This window comes from Ambystoma mexicanum, chromosome 8 (assembly GCF_040938575.1).
Source record: "Ambystoma mexicanum isolate Mex_15411 chromosome 8, UKY_AmexF1_1, whole genome shotgun sequence".
Lineage (NCBI taxonomy): Eukaryota > Metazoa > Chordata > Amphibia > Caudata > Ambystomatidae > Ambystoma > Ambystoma mexicanum.
In genome coordinates this window covers 1,333,829,293-1,333,851,574 of record NC_090929.1, presented here as the reverse complement: position 1 = coordinate 1,333,851,574, position 22,282 = coordinate 1,333,829,293, and positions in this window count along the sequence as shown.

The following is a 22,282-nucleotide window of genomic DNA, read 5'->3' as shown; positions in this document are numbered from 1 at the left end:
AGGGGCAGAGAAGTCAGAGACCGCATTAAGAAGTGGTTGTTGATACAACTTTCCCCATTCAAGATTTCAGTGTGGAAATTTGGGAACAAACCTCAGCACAAAGTACAGTAGTAGTGATAGGAGTTTTTTTATCCTGGCAGGCGAGTGGAACGGGAAGAATATGATTTGAAGTACTGCAATGTGGTAGAAGGTTGTGGTAGAAAAAGAAGAAGTAATTCCACAACTGTGTTTGGATGAACTGTTATATAACCATCCTGACAAAAGTATTGTTTCTGAAGATGAAATGTAATGTGATACAAAAGTGGTTAACTTTTAAAGCAAAGGACATTTATACAGAATTTTGATTTAACATATGAAAAGAGAATAATGTTGTTTTGCCAAGCTGAGAACTTTAATAATTGTTTCAAGAGTGAATAACCCTTTTTGAAGCTGAAAGTCACTTTGCCAAGTGAAAGACATATTGGAACTGTTTGTTCTAACCAAAGTGAAACTTGGATAGTGAAAAGAATGTTCCTAAAAAAGATTTTTGGTTTGAAACATAATTGATGCCGGGGAAGGTGATCCAACCCTGGTTGCAAGGATTTCTGTTTATAACTTTTTGATATTGGAATGCACATGTTGTTTCGTGAAGTTTAATTGCCAAGTTGTTTGTATATGCTTTTGTTGTATGTATGTATTAGTGATGGACAGTTATTTTGGACACTAGGTCATTTTCCTTTAGCTTTGGTTTGTTACGCTAGGGAAATATAGGCATTCTTCTCACCCTTTATTGTTTAAATAAAATGGTGACTTTTGAGAAAACTTCATCTATGTGTCCACCTTGCATTTCTGACCCCTCGCATTTGCTACAGTGTTATATCCTGTGTTGTGTTTTCTCCTGAGTGTGTTGCTTTGCCCACCCTGTGTGTTGGTGTTTCTTGTGCTATGTTGTAGGAAGGGAGATGTGTTATATAATGTCTACTTCCCTGTATGTGTAGAGTGATGTCACGATGGAATGTCCTACAAGTGCATGGAATGTTTGGGTTTGTGTGTGAGAGTTCCACCTCAGGTAGTTGGAGATATGCAGCCTGGGTGGTGGGAGCCAGGGTGCTCTCCTGAAGATCTTGTACCTGATGTACCTGATGTATTTTATGTAATCTGATTTACCTTGTAACTTAATAAAGAAGCTTAAGTACATACCTTTTGCCTTCAGAAGATGACGTTATTTAACTGGCGGTGAGCTGGTCTCGATGCAGACCCCAGAAGAGGAAAGTCTATTCAGGTACCTGTGAATGGAGATGGAAATGTGACTGCTGCAGGCGGTGCAGAGTACAGCAGCATGCAACAGCGAGGAGAGAGACTCACTGCCACCCAATGAGATGTGTCCCACCACCCAGAGCAAGGAGATAATGTCAGAGGAACGAGAATGGGATTGCCCATGAACTCCAAAAGGAGGGAGAGAAGTGTTCTGTTGCTGCAAATTGGAAGAATGAGAGCGGCTTCCCACAGGAAGGAAAGGGAATGGAGAGAGATATCCCTGAGCGATCCCAGGGGCAGCACTTCCAGAGCCCTGGAGAGCTTTGAGTGTCCCCTTTCCCCGGAGCAAAGAGATAATGGGGGAGAGCTGCTGCCCTGGTCTGAGAGGCTGCACGTTCCTCTAGTGCAGCCAGAAGCCACAATGGGTAGGGCAGGAAAGTAAAGGAAAAGAGGCAGAGTGCCCCTCTTCACAGAACATCTCTCCTAAATATAAAGAGGCAAGCTATGGAGGCAGATTGCTGCAGATTTGCTGATAATCGTCAGGCGAGGGAGCGCATTGAACACTTATTTATTAATTTATTTGACATTTGTAGAGTGCGCTGAACCCAAGGACATCTGGGCGCTGGTTACAATATAATTTACCTTCTTGTGAGGTTGGTGAGGCTGGAGCTGGAGCCCACTCGAGTGTCTGGTGTGGAGTCAGGAGCCTGGTTGAGTGGAGAGAGTGGTGTTGGAGCCCAGTGCTGTGTGTATGTTGGCATTGTCAGCCATTGCAGCAGTTGGACTGGCGGAGCTCCGATCCCTGCTCTGACAGTGGTCTCAGTGATTACATGGCCATGCTGGTGATGTTGGAATTTGAATTTCCTGTCTGTGTTTGCATCTCCGCTGAGTGCGACACCAGCATTCTCATGAAGCGTAGGAGGATGTCAATCCTAAAAAAAAGAAACTATGGGTGTGCATCGTGCATGAAGAGGTCGCGTTATGCCCAGGTCATGTAGACTGAGTCTGTATCTCTGGTTCGGACTGTTCTCTCAGAGGTTCTTTGAGGTACACCAGTGCAAAGTACTACGGAACATGTTGCAGGTCCATGTCAGGGATCAAGGTGCAGGAACAATGAGTCGTTATGGTTATCCGTAGTTCCCACACACAGTGTCATGCATTCCTCGCACTCATGTCGACAGCAGCACCGACCATGGACCCCCTCCCACTCACCTGGTCTGGTGGCATGTCAGCAGCAGCATGGATTGCGGACCCCTCTGCTCCTGCATCCGCACGGCCTCCAGGTGGACGCCGCACACCATGGCGTCCCTGGCGCTTGCTCCCCCAATGGCGTTGGGACTTACCCTGGCACCTGCAGGCATACGGAAGTGCTGTTCTTCATCGCGGGCGCCCAATGGACACGGCGCTTCGTGGGAGAAGGTCAAGGGAACCGGATAGCGGTCACATGGCCAAGAAACTATACGAAATGTGGTCACGTGACCAGAAGGGTGGTCAGGTGACCCGGAAGAACGGCATAAGCTCCAGCCCTCTCATTCAGTGCTTCTCAGCTGTTCCTACAGCGTGTAGCTATTCTTGTGCTTTCTGTGTTATTGACTTTGACCCTCTGGATTTCGGACCTCGTTCCAATTCTTTGGATTTGTCCCCCGGATCTCATTGCCTACTGGAATTGACTAGACCTCTGGATTGTACTATTTTGGACTGCCCTTGGTTTTTGCCCTTTGGATCTGGATACTTATGGACTGCCTCACCTGAACTGGTCAAGACCTCTGGATTGTTTCCTGGACTGCCTTGTTCCCTACCCCTTCGGCTCAGGTACTTTGCATCTGGAACTAAGTGTTGCTTCTCTTGTGATACTCCCCGACCACATTGGACCCTACTTCACTGAGGTTCCTATAACCCCACTCACCACACCTTCGGGGGGAACATTTAGGTTCCAAGTTGTCACCGGTCATCCCTAGGGTAGGTGTTTTTCTGCCTATTTGCTTATGCTCACTTGCAGATACCCTGTACCTACCTGCTAACCTTGTGTTTTCCTTACAGCCACCCGGGACCCGGTGTTCTCTGTTCCTGCCACCTGTGGCCCCAATAACCGGTCAGCGAGTTAAATTGCTCTTCTCTGACTGGTACTTGGGGACGGAGGTATAATAATCCACGTGGACCTCAGATCTTGACAGACTGAGAAGCCACTCCTCCACGGAATTATGGCTACCTCCGCCAGGGACTCGGTGGCTGCCCTTGTACAAGCAATCAATGTTTTAAAGGCTGATATGACGGCCGCTACTACAGCCATTCATCAGCGATTAGACACAATACAAAGTGTAAGACATGCCTTACCTCCGGATGAGGAATTCGGGGATGCACCCCCACAACCAGAACCCCCTGCTGGGGCAGTAGCTTCAGCCCCTGTTTATGTATCCACTCCCTTCCCGTTAGCTGCTCCCGAGAAATTCCAGGGCGATCCCCGGAAATACCGTACTTTCCTGAACCAATGCAAATTGCATTTCCTGTGTCGCCCACAGGCCTTTCCCGACTCCACCAGTAAGGCTTCTTTCACTTTATCCCATTTAAGTGGTATCGCTGCCACATGGGCTAACCCACTGTTGGAAAACGATAGCCCTGTGTTGTATGATTTTGACAGGTTAGTGGCAGAAATGACCAGGGTGTTTGATACACGCCACAAAGCACAGACTCGTGACTTAGAATTCCTTGATCTGACACAAGGGAAAACCACGTTGATTGAGTACATAACTCGGTTTAACCAACTATCTGTCGAGACGGCCTGGCCATAAGATAAGAAGGCAGTTGTTTTCTATAGGGGGCTCAGTGATCATATGAAATATGCCCTTGCTGTAGTACCCTTGTTGCCTACCCAATATCCTGACCTAGTGGACTTGACATTACAAGTCAATGCCAGGCATGCTGAAAGGAAGACAGAGTCCAAATGAGCTACTCCTTTGTTTTCTCCAGGGTCTTCCACTGTATAGCCACCTATCGAACCCATGCAGATTGGAGGTATCCGCAGTCCCATATCACCTACCGAGAAGGAAAGACGTAGACAGGCTAATGCTTGCTTCTACTGCGGTTTGAATGGTCACTTTGTCAAGGAGTGTCCCAGGAGACCCAAACAAAGAACATAGGGTTTTCCGAAGGCTTGTCCCTAGGTCAGGGGGCACGGGCGAGCCTGCCGGTACAACCCTACATGCCCTCTTCTTTGTCAGATTCCACAAGGCCTTTGTTCCTTCCGGCTCTTTTGTTTTCCGCTGATAATATCAAACACCAGGTACACTTGGTCATAGACTCCGGAGCCACGGGTAACTATGTCAATATTTCATTGGCCGCTTCTTTAAACATGCCCTTGCAAAACAAGAAACACCCAGAACCGGTATAAGCTGTAGACGGTTCTCCATTGCTTTCAGGCCCAATTAGGCAACAAACTGCACCGGTAACCCTCCTACTACAGGACACACACCAAGAAATCCTTACCTTTGACTTGATCACCACCCCTCAATACGGTCTTATCCTCAGCATTCCCTGGTTGCGCACACATAACCCTGTCATCAATTGGTCCCTAGGCTCAGTTGTCTTTGAATCTCTGTTCTGCCAAGAACATTGTCCTACTACCCCGGAACAATTAACCACACCAACACAAGCTCTCGGGGCGTTAGCCCAGTTGTCCATACACGAACCACAACAGAAGGAGGTTGACACTCCCAGGACATGTAGTTGGTCTTGTTGCAACCCAAATACCCTCTGAGTACCATGACTACTTGGAGGTTCTTGACAAGAAGTCTTCGGAACATCTGACCCCTCTCATCGTCCATACGACTGCCCTATTGATTTGGTTCCAGTGGCTGTCGTACCTTGTGGACGCATATAATCTCTCTCTCCATCAGAAGATTCGATCCTTAGGTCACATTAGACCATCTCAGCCCCCGCTGCTAGCCCACTCTTCTTCGTACTGAAAAAAGAAGGCGATCTCCGCCCATGCATTGATTATCGTCGCCTCAACCATATCACAATCAAGGACTGATACCCTATTCCCCTCATCACACCTTTAATGGACCGACTGACACACGCTTCGGTCTTTACTAAGCTCGACTTACGAGGTGCGTACAATCTTATACACGTCCGAAAGGGTGATGAATGGAAGAAGGCTTTTTGTACCAAATACGGTCTCTTTGAGTATACTGTTATGCCCTTTGGGCTCTGCAATGCACCAGCTACCTTTCAAAGATTCATGAATGAGATCTTCCATGATATCATCGATATCTATGTGGTGGTGTACCTGGACGACATATTGGTTTTTTCACACTCTCAACAGGAACACGTCTTACACGTCCGGGAGGTCTTAAGCCGACTACGTTCACACCATCTCTATGCCAAGCCTGAAAAGTGTCTATTCCATGTCCAGGAAGTAGACTTCTTAGGTTTTCACATCACCCCCGGAGGCCTAGCTATGAACACTACCAAGGTTCGGGCAGTTATTGACTGGCCTGTTCCACAAACCGGGAAAGAGATGCAGTCCTTTCTTGGTTTTGCCAATTTTAATAGGCGTTTCATTGCGGGTTTCTCGGCCATTGCTGCACCACTGACTCAGCTCACAAGTCCTCGTACTCCATTTATATGGACCTCCTTGCACCAGAACGCATTCACAGCTCTCAAAATGGCGTTCACCTCTGCCCCATCCTACAGCACCCCAATGCAGAGCTCCCCTATGTCCTAGAAGCAGATGCCTCATCATATGCCTTAGGTGCTGTTTTGTCCCAATCATGTCCGACCACAGGTCTGTTACATCCAGTTGCCTTTCATTCACGAAAGTTCACCCCTGCATAAAACCACTACACAGTCACTGAGAAAGAGCTCCTGTCTGTAAAAGACACCTTTCAGGAGTGGCAACATCATTTGCTTGGGGCTAAAAACCAGGTTACGGTTTACACAGACCATCGCAATCTCCAGGACCTGGCCACGTTCAAGTGCACCAACAGCCGGCAGGTCGTTGGCACTTGTTTTTCTCAGTTTATGACTTTGTTATAAAACATCGTCCGGGCACTGCACATGGTAAAGCAGACGCCCTTTCCCGTATTCCTGGGGACACTTCCCTTCCGGTCTTTCCTGAGACCCTGTTGGAGAGTAAACATATTATCTGCCTATGCACTCCTCCAGCGGATTTACTGTCCCTAATCTGCCAATGGGCCACCGTACACCCAGAACAATTACGAGAGTGGGAGATAGAAATGCACGCCGGCCTACCGTTCATACAGGGAAAACTCTACTTACCTACACCAGACACACGCACATTAGCGTTGGAATGGTCTCATGGTGCAGTCATAAATGGACACCCCCTCTAAAAACATACTGTGGCCCTGCTCCAGCGTTGGTACTGGTGGCCCTCCATGTACAGAGACACAGTGGGCCTCATTAGAAGGTTGGAGGTAACCATGCCGCTTCTAGCGGCATGATTGCCTCCATACCGCAATCCGGGCCCGGGTCCCTCGAATGAGGAATTACCGGGCCATCGCAACCTTGGCGGACCCGATAATTCCCGGTCCGAGGAACCCGGACCCAGTCCATCACCATTCCCATTCGAGCCCCCATAGGGCTCAATGGGAATGGGGATCGAGCTAACAACGGGCCCGGTAATGACGGGCCCGTTGTTAGCTCCCTGGTCCCCTCGCGGGACCCGGTAAGGACGCCTGGTTTTTCCAGGCGCCCATTGCGGGTCCCGCGAGGAGACCTCGTAATAGGGCGGAACGGGTTTACCAGCACCGGCACCTTTACCGGTGCCGGTAAACCCATTCCACCAACCTTATAGTGAGGGCCAGTATCTTACGTGGCTTCTTGTTCTGTGTGTGCCCAGTGTAAGAACAGAAAGGGCCGTCCTCTAGGGCTATTACAACCCTTACCACTCCCATTAAGACCTTGGCACACTGTCACTATGGATTTCGTCATGGACATGCCCAGAGTAAAAGGTTTTAAAACTATTTCAGTGGTAGTCGATTCCTTCACGAAAATGTCTCGTTTTGTTCCCTGCACCGGTATACCCACTGCTCCTGCCTTAGCCAACCTGTTTTTTCAACACATCTTTTGTCACTTTGGGTTACCTTCCATCATGGTGGCTGATCGAGGTTCCCAGTTCACTTCCCGGTTTTGGCAGTCCCTTACTAAACTGTTAGGGGTTGACACAGGTTTCTCGTCCTCTTATCACCCCGAGATGGACGGGCAGACCGAACGCGTCAACCAGACCATGGAGCAGTATCTGCATTGTCTTTCGTTGCAGCATCAGCAATCCTGGTACCAAGTTCTCCACTTAGCCGAATTCGTCTACAACAACGCACCTCACTCATCCACAGGCTGCTCGACTTTCTACTCTTTGTATGGCCAACACCCTTGCATCCTTCCCAGAATTGACTCCCACGCTACCACCCTCTGTCTCCTCTTGCATAAGGAATTTAAGGGACATACACACTCAAACCTTACTACACTTTCGGGAATCACAGGGCTTAATGTGCAGGGCGGCCGATAAGAAACGTACAGCAGCCCCCATCTACGCTGAAGAGGACAGAGTGTGGCTCTCCACTAGACACCTCCCGATACCGGGCTGCCGCAAACTCTTACCTCATTTTGTCAGTCCATACCAGGTGACTAGAGTCATCAACCCTGTGGCTTATCGGGTCTCACTGCCTGCCTCCTGGCATATTCACCCAGTATTTCACACATCTCTCTCCAAACCATGTCCAGATACGATGCGTATTGTTTTGCCTCCTTGACCTGTGATGAAAGGTGCCTCTGAAGAATACGAGGTCAGTGGTATCCTTGGGTCTCGAATCATTAGGGGACACCTCTACTATTGGTAGATTGGTTGGGTTACGGTCCAGAGGAAAGGTCTTGGGAACCCGCTAGTCAGGTCCATGCCCCATTGCTGGTTTCTCATTTTCATAAGGACAATCCGCTCAGCCCACGGGGACGTGTGCCCTTGGAGGGGAACTCTGTCATGCATTCCTCGCACTCATGTCTACGGCAGCACCAACGGCAGCACGGACCACGGACCCCCTCCCACTCACCTGGTCTGGCGGCATGTCAGCGGCAGTGCGGATTGTGGACCCCCTCCGTTCCTGCCTCCGCCCGGCCTCCAGGTGGATGCCGCACACCATGGCGTCCCTGGCGCTTGTTCCCCCGATCGTGTTGGGGCTTACCCTGGCACCTACAGGCACACGGAAGTGCCGTTCTTCATCGTGGGCGCCCATTGGACACATTGCTTCGTGGGTGAAGGTCACGTGAACCGTTTAGCGGTCACGTGGCCAAGAAACTGCATGAAATGCGGTCACGTGACCAGAAGGGCAGTCACGTGACCCGGGCGAACGGCATAAGAGAGCTCCAGCCCTCTCATTCAGTGCTTCTCAGCTGTTCCTACAGCGTGTAGCTATTCTCGTGCTTCCTGTGTTATTGACTTTGACCCTCTGGATTTCGGACCTCGTTCTTCTACTGGATTGCTTCTTTGGATTTGTCACTTGGATCTCATTGCCTACTGGAATTGACTAGACCTCTGGATTGTACTATTTTGGACTGCCCTTGGTTTTTGCCCTTTGGATCTGGTTACTTATGGACTGCCTCACCTGAACTGCTCAAGACCTCTGGATTGATTCCTGGACTGCCTTGTTCCCTACCCCTTCGGCTCAGGTACTTTGCATCTGGAACTAAGTATTGCTTCTCTTGTGATACTCCCCGACCACATTGGACCCTACTTCACTGATATTCCTATAACCCCACTCACCACACCTTCAGGGGGAACAGTTAGGTTGCAAGCTGTCACCGGTCATCCCTAGAGTAGGTGTTTTTCTGCCTATTTACTTATGCTTACTTTTAGATACCCTGTACCTACCTGCTAACTTGTGTTTTCCTTACAGCTATCCGGGAGCCAGTGTTCTCTGTTCCTGCCACCTGTGGCCCCAATAACCGGTCAGCAAGTTAAATTGCTCTTCTCTGACTGGTACTTGGGTACGGAGGTATAATAATCCATGTGGACCTCAGATCTTGACACGCAGGTACTGACAGTAAAGGCTGCTCTTCTGTCCTGCGGGAGACAAGTGGTGCTAAGGAGTGTGTAGAAGTTGTTGGTGTACTGTAGACACTAGGTGGCAGGTGCAGCGTAGTGTTCCTGTCCTGTGGCAGGCTGGGCTGCTGTATGGTCTGGGAATAGTAATGACTGAGCCTACTTTCTAATGTGACTTTACCCTTATATGATGGTTTAAGAACTGTTGGCATAATCTTACTGATGTAATGTGGTGTATGAAACTGTCCGGTACGTTGACACGGCATGGATGAAAGTGACCCACTGTGGGTGGATGGTGATATTCGTGTTAGAATACCTCTTTGAGGATTTTCAGCGTATTTTAGCTGCACCATTGTGCAGCATGGACTTTTAGGAGTTTATGCTTTGTTCTAAATACATTTTCGAGGGTGTCTGCAGGCATGTTTAAGTGCACATTTTATGGTGATGAGGTGTGATTGTTGCAACTGGTAGTACTTCAAGATCTTTTAGTAGTGCTTGTGATAAACCTAAGGGTATCCTCTCACCTACTCCCCTTGGATCCTCTTCTCAGGTAGCAGGGAAAGGCTATCGCTTTTGGATCCTGACCCTGGGGTGGGGATGCGAGGGAGTATCACCTGGTTGGAGGGTCCTCAGAGAGTGGGGAGAGGATGTTCACAGGTGAGACATGGTATCCCCCTTTTCCTTGTGATAACCAACCTTACCCTCCCACTGCCTTTATAGGCTGTTGCCAATCACTTCGCTTAATTTCCCTCATTCATACCACTTTAGTACTGGGATGAGGAAGAGGCGACTAGGAGTGGTACCCACTAGCATGTCATTTCACCACTCTGGTACTGAGAAGAGGAAGAGGCCAGAAGACTGTTATGCGGATTAGGAATGTCCAGAGAACACCAATAACTATGGTCAGGCAACTGGACTTGAGTACTCGCACCTGCATCCTGTTAAATGGTTGCTGGTGCATACAAGGTGGAGCTGACAATCAGGTGGGGGAGACCAGCAGGAGAGAAACTGGTCCTAACATGTAGGGCCTCCGAGGAGAGAAATCCTGTCAAGGAGGAGACTGCGGAGGAGGGTCTTCCCTGGGGGCCAGAACGCCGGCAAACACCCAGGAGAGACTGCGACGCCGAGGCCCGAATGGGCCATGATAGAGTCACAGCGGGTAGAGCCTCCCTGTCAGGAGCTGTGGGGCACCCAGGAGAGACTGCGACGCCGAGGCCCGAGGCCATGATAGAGTCACAGCGGGTAGAGCCTCCCTGGTCAGGAGCTGTGGGACACCCAGGAGAGACTGCGACGCTGAGGCCCGAATGGGCCATGATAGAGTCACAGCGGGTAGAGCCTCCCTGGGAAGGAGCTGTGGGGCACGGGAGAGACCCCATTGCTGCAAGCTACCAGCATCGTCCTCGAGAGGCGAGCAGAGCTGCCGGCAAGCCATAAAGAGAATTCCAAGGTGCAAGCGTGGCTTGCAATACCACAGAGACATGTATGCGGAGCAGAAGAAGAGGAACAAAGCTGCCCAGAGGAACCGCAAGGGACTGGTGAGTGAAAACAAGGAACACTCGTACCGGGACGCTCCTGGAGGCTACTACAGGGCAAATGTAATTGCAGAACGAACAAAATTAGATATACAAGCTAAAGTGAACCCAAAGTGAAGTGTTTTAGTGAATAATACGAGCAAGGTGAATTTTAAGTGAAAGAACGTGAATTAAGAACTATTGGATACTGAACTAAAGGAAAGCTTTGAAAAGCCTATGAATGGAATGCAAGCTGGTGTGAAACACACATAACGTATATTGAAAGGCAAAAACCAAATCTGATGAAATACAATGAAAAGCAAGCAATGAACGTTACTGAAAAATTTGAAAGTAATGTAGTGAAGGGAAGAGCGCACCACGAAGTGAACTGTATGAAAAAACACATTGTGCCTCCGGTGCTACCGGCAGGTTGCTACAGGACCCGTAATCATTCGGCTCTATAGAATAAAATTATAGATTGTTGTTTTTTAATTCTGAATGAAGTGGCAATTCTCCTGAAGAAAGTTCTATATACACAGAAAAAAGAACTGAAACAGTACAATGGTCAATAGAATAACCATTGATAGATCATTTAAGTCTAGATAAGGACAGTATTAATCTAGAGACTATCAAATTGTGGTTCTCTAGTATATTAACAACTAGATCTACATTGAATGTTATCCAACCTAACTGGTCATGTCTTGTCACATATTTTAAAACAGTGTTTTATTACTTGGATTATGAGGAATTTGTAAGTTTTTTATGTCTTATATGAATCCTTTATATGTCTAATAAAAATGTATGTTTTATGATAACTGTTGTGAAAACTATAGCTATCTATCTCCTGCTTAATTAGTAGTGATTTCCGTGCCAGGTTTTAGTATTTATATTCCTGGTAGGGTGATGCCTATTGAGGGATGCCTGGGTACACCATCTATTTTATCATTTTGATTTGGTGTCGATAGGTTCAGACGTATGGTCTATAGTCATGTTCGATGGTTCTGAAGGTGTTTGCTGAACCCTGTCATGAATTATGATTTTCCCATTTAATTTGTTGTGGTTGATCACCCTTCTCAACCCCATGATTTTCTTTTGAGTTTGAGTGCTTTTGGGTTGACCAGCTTGGCGACTGTTTCCACCTTTCCAGCGCGAATCATAGTCGGTGTGGTGCAGATATGGATGGTGATTTCTAATTTGCCTGGCCAGCAAGTGGGACTGATTGGTAGTTGTCCCGAGAGGAGGATTCTGGTTGGTTGTGTTGCCACGCCATGAGTCTGATTGTGTGTGAGTGATCGTTGTAAGTGTCCTTCAGGTGAGGGTCTGTGTGTTATCTGTGAGACAGGCATGGTATCAAGAAATGACACGGACAAGTGAAACACAGTTTGAAAACCTTTATTCTCAGTGGCCAGGATGGTGTAACGCCTAACTTGCCCTAACTCTAAGATGGGATTGTTCTATAACGGAAAGAAAACTAATGGAAGTCTAAGTCTGTCAGTCCAAAACAAAATACTTCCTGTGTCAAAACCCATACCTGTCCTCACTTCTACAAATGTAGTATCGTATCGTATAGATACAGCTCGTGTCCATTTTGAGAGTTCCAGATTAGGAACGTGAGGGGTGGAATACGAGGAGCGTGGAGCTGGCGGTTGGAGAGGGAGAAGGACGCTTAACTCTGCTGCTCTGTTCATATCCCCTTAATATGTAATGTAATGCATAATTAAAATACATATATAAAAGTCCTCCTGCTTACTAGTCTACTTCACATGGCGACGAGGAATCAGATGAGTCCCCGGAAGAAGGACTGCGCGGTCTGCAGCTGCTGGCAGAGTAAAGGAGCTGGAGCCTACTCATCAATGAACAGGTGTGCTGATAAGGAGTCCGGTCTCGTCCTGATAACAAAAAAAAGTCAGAGCGAAGGTGCTCGGAAACAGCAGCTGCATTTTATGAACTCTGCAGCATTGCCGTTACGGACGCATTACAGGAAGGCACCTCTGTGCGTGTCCATGTGTGGCGGCCATTTTAGGGTATTGTTTACGTTTGCCGTGACAACAGACACACAGCACTCGCTGTAGTGAGATTAAACAAGAGCACACAATATAAAGGGAGAAACAAGTAGTTTCCGAACTGTGGGAAGTCAGGCACAACAGCGGATATAGCATGTGGCAATCTGCCTCCTCTTCGTCCCAGTACAAAAAAAAAAATAATAATAATTTTTGTTTTCTGAAAGGACAGTGATAATGTAAAAGACAAACTGCAAAAAGAGATATATATATAGTGAGGAGACAAAGAAGTGTTACAGATTTGTTTTGGGAGCGATTTTCCAGGAAACAATACTTGAAAGCAAAGCAATATTAAGTAGTATTCTGCAAGGAAAACAAAAAATAAGACTATTCGCAGAACATTTAACAGAACGGCCACATACAACAGTACAACCTTGAGCAGAGCAACAATCAGTTGCAACAATTGAATTGGGTGGAGCAGGAGACGCATACAGAAACATGTCAATGCACAATGTCCCACCACAGGCTATGTTTCTACAAGAAGTGAGTGAGCCAATTTTACCCTGGAAAAGATGGCTGAAATCTTTTGAACATTACATTAGTGTTGTGTGTGGCGCAAATTACAGTGTGCAGAGGAAGACATCACTGTTCTTGCACTGTTTAGGCCTAGCTGGTCAGGAGAAATATGAAGACTTACCAGATCTGGCAGCAGCAGAGTGTGGGGATATGAACGAGTATGAAAAATGTGTAACGAAAATGAGCAAGCATTATGAAAAGAAACTGAGCACTGTTTTGGAAAGATACAGATTTAGGAAGAGATTGCAGGAAACAGGAGAGAGTGTTGAACAATACATAACAGCTCTCAGAAAATTAGCAAGAAATTGCAAGTTTGGTCAACAACTAGAGGAAAGATTGAGGGATCAGTTTATGTTAGAATGTAGCATTACCAAAATTTGTGATAAATAATGGGCTGAAGATGACCCACCACTAGATGTGGTTCTGCGAATTGCCAAAGAGGTGGAGCATATGGAAAATTGTGTCAAGACATTAGAAGGCAGAGTGAAAGATAGTTTGATAAAGGCAGAGCCAACTGTTAACATGCTGCAAACTACACAGTCTGAAAATCTAATGAATGTAAACAATCATAACAATCCCAATATGAGAAGGAGAGAAGATACCAGGGTTCTGGGCCCATCCAGATATAATGGAGAAGTGAGAAGTCGTGGATACAATCGTGGACGTTTCATGGGAAGTTGTCGACCTCAAAGTAGGCAAAGAGGCAGAGGTCGGAGCAGAGCCTGCCTCAGATGTGACAGTCCATCACACTGGGCCAGCAGTCCCGACTGTCCTGCTCTACACATATTATGTAGAAATTGCAATGGGAGAGGTCAGCTGGCTAAATGTTGCAGAATTGGAAGGAGCAGCATGAATTGGATTGGAAATGAAGGAAGTGATGAAGGATACGAATGTGTTTTTGCAATTTGTGGCAAAGATAACGAAGTAGAATTGGAAAGTCTGAAAACCATTATCATGGTGAATGGAAACCCGATTAGAATGATGACAGACTTTGGAGCAAAATATACATTATTACCAGAAGCATTGTGGAAGAAAATAGGTCCTAAGTGGTTGAATGAAGTTGACATCAATCCCAGCGGCTATGGAGGTGTGAAGATTGATATCATAGGCTGGTTCAAGGTCACGTTAGGGTTCAAAGATAGGATGGCTGTAGGAAAAGTATATGTCTCAAAGAAATGCGTATCACCTTTTCTCAGTTGGACGCATCAGGCATGGCTCAAAGTACGACTGGATGCCAGTGCAGAAGAATCAATATATGCTGTGGAGTCAACATGAAAAGGATGTAAGGAAGTTAAAGATGGAAGTATTTAGAGATGGGATGGGTTGTGTTAAAGGCATAACACACCACATCCAGCTCAAGGAAGGGTGCAAACCAGTTGCTCAGAAGTTGAGAAGTGTTCCATTGGATATGAGAGAAAAGGTAAAAAAAGAACTGAGAAAGTTAGAAGAACAAGGGATCATAGAGATAATTGATGCTGCAGAATGGGTCTCACCCCTTGTAATCGTGAGGGAAAGCTCTGGAAAAGTGAGGGTGTGTTTTGATCTAAGGGAATTGAACAAATACATTATTACGGAGAGACACCCGTTACCCAATATCCAAGAACTGCTTTCAACCATGGGATCGGCTAAGGTATTTTCGACATTGGATCTTACCTCGGCCTACCATGAGGTTCAATTACATAAAGATTCAAGACATCTGACCGCATTTATCACACCTGAAGGGTGGTACTAGTACCGGAGGATGCCTTTTGGACTCATCTCGCAGCTTCAGTATTTCAGAAAATTATGCATCGTATATTTGATGGGGATGAAAGTGTAATTTTTTTTCAAGATGATATACTTATATGTGCAGATACGGAGGAAGAGCATAATAGAAGGCTAGAGCAGTTTCTAAGAAAATTATATAAAGGGGTATGACGCTAAGCAAAGAGAATTCAAAGATCAATAGGGAAAAATGTAATATTTAGGACATGTCATAAAAAAGGATGGTATTGCACCCAGACCTGAATTGATGTCTGATATAGAGGAGATGGCCACTCCAAACAACAGAGAGCAGTTGAGAACTTTTTTGGGCATAGCCGAATATTATTCGAAGTATGTGCAAAGATTTTCAGATCACACAGCGATGCTAAGGGATCTGACGAAAATGAACAGGAAGTTTGAATGGAGTGATGCATGTGAGGAAGAATTCATGTACATCAAGAGTGCTCTAGAAACAGCACCGGCATTGAGGAATTACGTGCGAGGACGACACACGATGATCACGACTGATGCAAGCAATGTCGGTCTGGGGGCAATGTTGACACAAGTACATGAAGGAAAAGAGTGTATAATAGCATTTGCTTCTCAGCTGCTGAAAGGGGCAGAGAAGGCATACGCTACCATAGAGAAGGAGGTGCTGGCTATTGTGTGGGCAGGTAACAAATTCAGAAGCTTTGTATGGGGAACAAGATTTGAATTACACACTGACCACAAACCACTGGTGGAAGTGTTCATGACCAAAGGGCTAGACAAAGTATCAGAAAGAATAAGGCGATGGGTTTCCAGGATGCAGGAATTTTATTTTGAAATGAAGTAAATACCTGTTGTGAAGAATTATGCTGTAGATTGTCTTTCAAAGATGACAAACCTTCAGGAAGAGGGTGAAGAGGTAGAAGACCAACAAGAGATGATATGTGCGCTGCAGGATGCTGCTATCTTCAGACTGAAATTGGCAGAGGAGATGAGAAAGGATGCCAAAATAATATTTGTAATGTAAAATCTCAACAAAAGAATGGTTCCAATTGACAAGGTCCAAGAAGTTGGAGCAGAAGGGTTTTGGAGTGAATTGAGTAGTCAGGATGATTACCTGTTGAGAGGAGACAAATTGATTCCACCTGAGGGTATCAGAGAGAGAATTATAATGTTAGGACACGAAGGACATCAAGTAATCTCCAAGACAAATAACAGAATAAGAAACACATATTGGTAGCCTGGTTGTGATCTACAAATTGAAAGGAGCGTCAGGAATTGTATCCTTTGCAACAAGTGTGACAAAGGCTGTGTGGATGACAAGTATCCGATGGTGGTGACAGATGTATCTGAGAGACATTGGAAGAAATTAGCTATAGATATTTTAGGTCCTGTGTGGAGTGAGGGTTATCAGACTTTTTGTGTGGTGGTAATTGATATGTTAACAAGATGGGCTGAGGCCAAGATGTCGTAAAATGTTTCGACTAGAGGTATTATTGAAGTTCTGGATGAAGTATGTGGTTGTGAGGGTTATCCTGAGGTGATTTTGTCTGATAATGGCTCCCAGTTTAAGTCCAAGTAGATGGAGGAGTATTTAAGAGGGAAGTCCATTACACATTTAACTAGTGCTATTTATCATCCTCAGATGAATGGTATTGTTGAGAGATATAACAGGGTACTGAAGGAAGCGATTAGGTAGAGTTGGTCGAATGGCAAGGATTGGAAGGAGGTGGTGAGGATGACTGTTGTGGCACATACGTTTACTCCACATAGTACGACAGGAGTGTCGCCTTTTGAGTTGAGTAGAGGCAGGATAGCTAACACAAAACTGTTTCCAGGGTGGATGAGTGCTATGTTGGGTATGGAAGTGTCATTGGTTGATACGGAAGCAAAGATCAGGTAGAGACAACTTAATAATGATGGCATGATAACAGGAGGTTCAGAGCCAGTAAGATTCCCTATGTGGGTTGCTGTGTGAGGATTAGGCTACCAGAGGCGCTTAGGCTGGATGGCAGCAAGTGGTAAAATCCTATTTAAGTGATTAAAGTGTTCAAGCATGCGTTGAGAACGTGTGATGGCAGAGTGTGGAATAATGGTCGGGTGATGTTCATGCCTAGGGATGATAATGATAAGAGTAATGATGATGATGATGTGGGTGAAGGAAGAAATATTTTGGGTCAGAGTTAAGTTCATCCTTATCAAATCCAACACATACCGAGTGCGGTGCCGGTCTCAACTTCTTAATTTGGAATAAGCTATCGGAGACTGGTTCGTTTGATGGACTTTGCAGAGTGAGGAAGGTCTTGTGGAAGAAGAGGTATGTGTAGTATTGTATTGTATAGATACAGCTGGCGTCCATTATGAGAGCTCCAGAATAGGAACGTGAGGGGTGTAATATGAGGAGTGTGGAGCTGGCAGTTGGAGAGGGAGAAGGATGCTTATCTTTTTAAAAAAAAAATTTTTAAGAACTTTATTTTTGGTGATTTTAACACAAAAGAAACAGCTACAACACAATCGCCCCATTGTGGGGTGAGTTCCCAAGTGCCTTCCTAACCCCCCCACCCAACCTCCCTCTGTCCTCCCACTGCCAGTTCACCCGAGCCGATGTTGAAGTGTTATCTCCTTGGTGTGCCGTCTGGCTAACAGCTAGTTTCTGTGTTCAAAATGATTTAGGAGTCTCAGTTCTGGGGACTGTGTCTCCCTGATGATGATGCTGAAGCGTTCTCGTCTGCCTTATTGATTAGGAAGGACACCAGTGGCCTCCAGATGTCGGGGGGATGTGCGTGCTGGGGAAGTGTTCTGATAAACTCAGATTCAACGTCCTGACAGTATAGGATGTCTTTACGCCAGTTTGCCACTGACAGAACTGGTCCTCTACCCCATGACATGGCAACTCTCCTTCGAGCTAGTGTCAATAGTAACCCTGCCAGTTTCCTTATTCCTGGTGAGAGTTGTTTCGTCATCCCGATCAGTGCTGCTGTTGGGATGGGTTGCACTTCTTCTCCTATTATTGCTGACGTGGTCTGGAGGATCTGGGACCAGAATGAGGTGAGTTTGGGGCAGTCCCAAGCAAGGTGGAAGAAGTCTGCCAATTGGTTTCTGCATCTTTTGCATTTTGCTGGCTGGTCTGGGTGTTGTTTATTCTTTTTTGCAGGGGTGAAGTATGTCTGATGTAGGTAATTAAAGTGTATTTGCTTGAAGCGTGTATTGAGGGCTATTTTTTGGGTTTGTTTCAGTATGTATATCCATTCCTATTCTGGGATTGTTAGCTGGATGGACCTCTCCCATCTAGTTTTCTTATGAGTATCCATGGATACCGTGTCTGATAAAAAGGATTTATAGAGTAGTGAAACTAGCCTGCCTTCGCCCTGCGTCTGGATCACATTATGTAGCAACTGCCATGTTGGTGGTTGTTGCGGAAACGTGGGGAATAGAATCTGTAGGGTATATCTGGTCCTAAAGTAAATAAACTTGTCTAATGGTGTGTAACCTCCTCGTTCGGTGGCTTGTTGGGGTGTAATGAAGGAGCCTTCGTCGAAGAGGTACCCTAACAAGTTTATCTGTAGTTTTTCCACCCATTGGTGGAAGACTCTTTCGGATGTGAGGGGGATTCCTGGAATGAATTTGATTGGGAGAAGGGGAGAGTATCTCACTTGTACATTGTATTTTTGTGAAAGTTTTTTCCATATCGCATATGTAGCGAGGACCACATTCATCGTGAGAGCCGGCTAATTATGACGGCTCTTAACAAATTGGGGGTCGCTAGTGCCCGTTCTATCTGCACGTGTGGTCTAATAGAGTGCGTGGCATACCAGAAACTTTGGAAATGCACTTGGGCCACCCAGAAGTATCTTTCTAGGTCAGGGAGGGCTAGTCCGCCGCTAGATACTGGGAGTATCAGCATCGAGTGAGCGACCCTGGCTGGTTTTCCTGCCCATAGGAGGTCAAGAACAAGGCTTTTGATTTTCTTCAAAAAGGATTGTGGGACTAGGATTGGGATGTTGGAGAATAGGTATAGTAATTTAGGAAGTATAACCATTTTTACTAGTGAGGCTCTCCCCCACAGGGTTAGTGGGAGGGATTTCCACCGGTTCACTTTTTCCTGTAGTGTTTTTGTTACTGTCTCATAGTTGTCTTGAAATACATCGTGGTAGTTCAATGACATTTGTATCCCAAGGTAGCGTACCCCTGAGGTCTCCCATACAAAATTGTAACCGTCGGTGAACCGTTTGGTGACTGGGGTAAGTGGGAATATAATCGATTTTGTATGATTAATTTTGAATCCTGAAATCGCCCCGAATTTAATTACCTCCCTCATGATTGGATTAAGATTTTCTATGGGATCATGTACAAATAACGCCACATCATCTGCGTATAACGATATAATCAACCTGTGTGGGCCAATGGTGAGACCCCTGTGGAGTTGCTGGGTTCGAAGGTTCGACGCTAGAGGTTCCATTTTTAATGCGAATATTAGCGCTGAAAGTGGACACCCCTGCCTGGTGCCTCGCTGCAGTTTGATGGGGGAAGATCTCACTGATCCCACCAATATTGTAGCCTGGGGGTCGTTATATAGTAGAGAGACGAGTTTGATTAAGCGGGACCCTAGCCCCATCTGTGTAAGTACGGCGAATAGGAAGGGCCATTCCACAGAGTCGAAGGCCTTCTTGGCATCGAGCAGTACCGCTATAGTCTGGCTGGTGGGGTCGAGGGCCTTGATAATGCCAAAAAGCCTCCTGATGCTGAACGTTGTGCAGCGTCTGGGCACGAATCCAGCCTGATCTGCAATCACAAGGCCCGGTATCAGCGGCAGTAGCCTGTTTGTGAGTATTTTGGCCAGTATTTTATTAAGTAGAGAAATGGGTCTATATGATGCACACTCCTCCGGGGGTTTACCTGCCTTGTGTAAGAGGATAATGTTGGCCTTGCGGGACGACCGTGGGAGGGAACCTTTTTCTAATGCTTCGTAGTATACCTCTGCGAGTAAAGGAGCAAGGATTTCAGCAAAGGCCTTCTTAAAATTCCTCCGTTAGAACATCGGGCCCAGGGGCTTTGGTGTTTGGAAGGGTTTTAATGGCTTCCACGATTTCCTCTGGAGGGATGATTTCATTAAGTGGTTTGCGTAGTTCTCTTTCCACCCAGTAGAGTTCAATGTCTTTGAGGTATTTGTTTAAGGCGTCTGTGTTTGAGTTATATTTAGATGTGTATAGGTCTTGATAGAAGGTTTGTAATTCTTCGGCTATTTCGTTGGCTGTATGCACAAACGTGCCATGTTTGGAGTGTATTCTCTCGACCAACGTCGGCTTCCGGTCGGCTCTGATCAGTCTTGCAAGGAGGGCTCTGGGTTTCTGGCCCTCGCCGTATTTATGAATTTGATTGTTATGGCCTAGGGGGGCGTGGCCAGCACGCATGGCGTAAGGACGGAAAACGCCTGGGCTCCTGCCCGCAATCCTTTAGAGGCCGTATTACTCCGGCAAAACATAATAACCTGATATAAATTCAACACCATCAGAAAGAGGAACCGTTTTCCAACCCCCGACGCTGCTCCCAAGGAAAAATCGGACCGGCATTATATGCAATCGAGGCGAGTGAAGTGGAGCCCCTATGCTAAGCAAGATGGCGGCGTCCGTAGCTTGCAAGTGAGCCGCAGCGGAATACAACACTCAAGTAGGGGAACCCGCCGCGCGCCGAGAGGAGGACAGCGGAGAACAGCAATCTCCACCCCGGGCACGGTGGACACCCCAGGAGGCGCCTGGATACGCGGCGGACCCCCCGGCGTCAGCTCCAAACCGCGGACCGGAGGAGGCGGCAACGGGAGCCCCGAGCTGAACGCTGTGCGGGGGTACCGTTGCTGTGGAGGGATCAGCGGCGGAGACGAAGGAAGGGACCCGCACTGCGCCTTGGTGCAGATCGAGCTGCTGGGCCGTGGACTTGGGGGAGAAGGGCGGCTCGGGCTACACCGGAACGAAGACTGCACACAGATAAGGCAGTGGACCCTGCGGCGGAGAGACTGCATGAAGCCCCAGATGTGACGGAGCAGGTGGGAGGCCCAACAGTGAGTGGCTCAAAGTAGAACGTACGGGGCACAGGGATTCACACGCACCACCAACGGCTGAGGCTTGGGCATAGAGCCACACAGAGGCATAAACCAGCCGACTAAACAATAAGGCGGAGAGCCAGCGGACCAGCTCGCTGGGCCCAAGCTGTCACTGGGCCTAGTATAAGACACCACCAGGCCATTTGGGAGGTCAGCAACACGACGGCCCATGAGCAGGGGAAGGCAAATGATCTACCCCACAACCAAACGCAGAAGGTAAGCGAAGCCACGAAGAACAGGACACAGAGATAAATAGGTCATTTCACGGTGTGCTGGACTCCGAGGATGTTATGCTTGATTTATGCTTTGTTCAAAATGGCGCGGGCGCGCAATGCATTCTGGGAGTGCTCGGAGCCATTTTGGATATTTACTTCACTCCGCAGTGAAAGGCTGCACACATTTTGCTGAAGTGTTAGATTCACAGTGCTGAGACAAACATGCTTTTCCAAACTTGGTGTGCGGTCAAGGCCATTTCTGCTGGGAAAGCTAACGTTGTTATGGCTTGCTACTGTTCTCTGTGGAGCGTGTTTTTAGAGCAGGGAGGCCCTGCGTTCCTTGGGGGGAGCTCTCGATTGACCCAGCTGGCAACCGACGGCTGTTCCTCAACTGCGCAGGTGCAATTTCCAGAAGGTTCGAGAATTAACTCCCCTTTGTGGAGTGTCTATATATACGGAAACCAGGAGGGGGTCAGGTGAGACTTCAGCTAGAGAAGGACGCTCCCTCTGGCCTTCCTGTGAGCTGTGGTACTCTCGGCCTGGCTGTTCCCGGAGTCTTCCAGCCGCTTCTGGACAAGATGAGGACTTCAATTACGCTCACGGTGATGTATTTCCTTTTGACTTCCTCATTTCTTCTGTGAACTATGTCCATATTATTTTTATGAGTTATTTCTATGTACTTGTAAGTTTTGAATAAATAGCCGTAAAGAGCTGATTTATCTTCTAAGAGTGCGTGGTTGTGAATTATTGTATCTGTCTGTTTTTTGGTTCAAAGTACTTGCTCCCTAATTGCATTGATGATTTATGGTTTTTTCGTGCACTTTTTGGGGGAGAGCAGTACATTTTTGGCATCACGAACAGGATGT